Below are 2248 nucleotides of genomic sequence, written 5' to 3' on the forward strand. Positions count from 1 at the left end.
AATGAAAGTGGATCGAGAAATCGTGGCGTTAAACAAAAAAATATGTCCATTTCGATAAATAAAGAGACGTGAAATAAAGTGAGAATACATACAGGAACGTCTAATATAAAGTATATATATCAATATATATTTCGTCAAGAAGAAGCGAAGAAAAGTCCCAATCCACGTTTACTCCGCGGTCCGAGGCCGCCATAATATGAATAAGATTGTATATATTTTATATCTCATCAATTTCTAAACTCTAATAACACCATTTTTTCTAATCAATACGAATCAACCGACGAAACTCTGGGAACGCGAGCACGAAATTGAATCGCGATTAATCCAACTCGCATTAATAACAGTATCGATTCAAAAAGTACAAAACAAATAAACGTCAAGATATGTAAATAAAAATAAATTTTAAAAAATCGAAAACAATAAAATCATATAATTATAATGGAGTCAACTGTCCAACAAATCTAAGTATTAAAAAACTAAAAATTTAGCTTCCAATTTAATCATTAACGTGAAATTAATATGACATTACGTTTTTTCGGAAGGCATAATATTATAACATAAATGTATATATATAAATATATTATATATAATATATTTGCAATATATAAGTACGAATTAGATTTAATATGATTCCGTCGCGTGTCCCAACGTTTCGCCCAGCACCCTATATTTATCGATATTTATACTTTTTGTCTCTGCGTTTTTTGTTTCACTAAAGCAGTCTTACATAAAGCGGCAACTTTTGGAAATTATTCGCTTCCATGTGCAAAATGATTCGTCAATCTGCTTTATCACACCGAGCAAACGTTCGATTTATAAATAATCCTCCCTCTTTTCTTTTTCTTCTTGTCCCCCTTCCCCGTCCCTCTCTCTCTCCCCCCCCCTTTTCCCATTTTCCTCATCTTCATCCCCCTGCTGTCCGCATCCGAAGAGAGAAATGCAGGAGCTACGCAAATTTTCAAAATTTTCCGCGTGATGTCTACCGACTAAGCTTTCTCTTAAATCTGACGTGAGTCCGAAAGCGTGAATCGATGTATGTTAATCTACTCTTTCTTACATTATAACTTAAAGGATTTCACTTCTTTTAGCAAATCAAATTAAATCGGCTTCTGTGTCGAGCAGATATTATTTTTAAAATCTGTTTTGCAATTCTGAAAATAAATGAATTTCTATAATATTTTCTTTCAGACAAATATAATCGATGGACGCTTTCGGAGTTTCAGACTCTTAATATTATATACACGTTAAGACGGACGTAAACGACTTCAAATGCTCGTATGCCAGAATTCCTTCATCTTTCTCCAAAAATCCGAAAGCAACGCTCTTTGTCTTTCTTGAGAAAAAAATTATCAGAGATTTTCCCCTTGGAGCACCCTCGTGTTGTTCAGCCCAATCAAAAATTAATTCCTTATTTTGACGCTTTCAAAGAACGCAAGTCCACGACCGACGAAGAATCGAAGCGTTCGAATCTCGTCCTAATTATATCCGCTCTCCCCTTAATCGTTGCAGAGTAATTCTATCTTATAGCTTACGGTATCACAGAGTTACACGCGGCATCGCTTAATTGCTCCCAGTTCGTAATCGCCGATACGCAACCGATAGAAAGAAAGCAAACAAATTATGCCCATCGCGGGGAAAAATCAGAGCATCTGTCAACGGACGTGAAGAACATCGAGTGTTAGCTACATTTAAAAATAAATCAATTTAAATTTATTGTTCAATCACTGAAAAAATTTAATTAAAAAATTTAATTAAAATTTATATAATAGTTAAAATTTTCAAATTTCAAAATTCTCGCGCAATATATACTCAATATTTATTGTATTTTAAATTAAAGAAATTCGTCACTTGACTTTTTACTCATCATTTATGAACTTTGAACTTGAGGCGGATTAGATCAAATCTTATTTCGAAATAAGAATTTAGAGATATATATTTTCGAACTTTTTTGGGTGGTCAAATAACTCCAATGATTACGAAGAATTAATTAATTAACTAGCGCACAAAAAACAAATCTTTTAATTATCAATTACGAAAAAAAATATCTTTGGAATAATGTCTCGGAGAAAAAAGAAATGTATCTCTCAAAACGAAAATCTCTCATTCATCAAGACGAAGTTAGCGCTCCTTCTTTGTAACACTCGAAATCCTTTGCACGTGCGATCTGCAAAGAGCACACATCCCTTCCCGCACCTCCTTCCCTCCGACCGACTTGTAACGCGAAACAATACATTATATAGATATATAT

The sequence above is a fragment of the Atta colombica genome, unplaced genomic scaffold, assembly GCF_001594045.1.
Source record: "Atta colombica isolate Treedump-2 unplaced genomic scaffold, Acol1.0 scaffold252, whole genome shotgun sequence".
Lineage (NCBI taxonomy): Eukaryota > Metazoa > Arthropoda > Insecta > Hymenoptera > Formicidae > Atta > Atta colombica.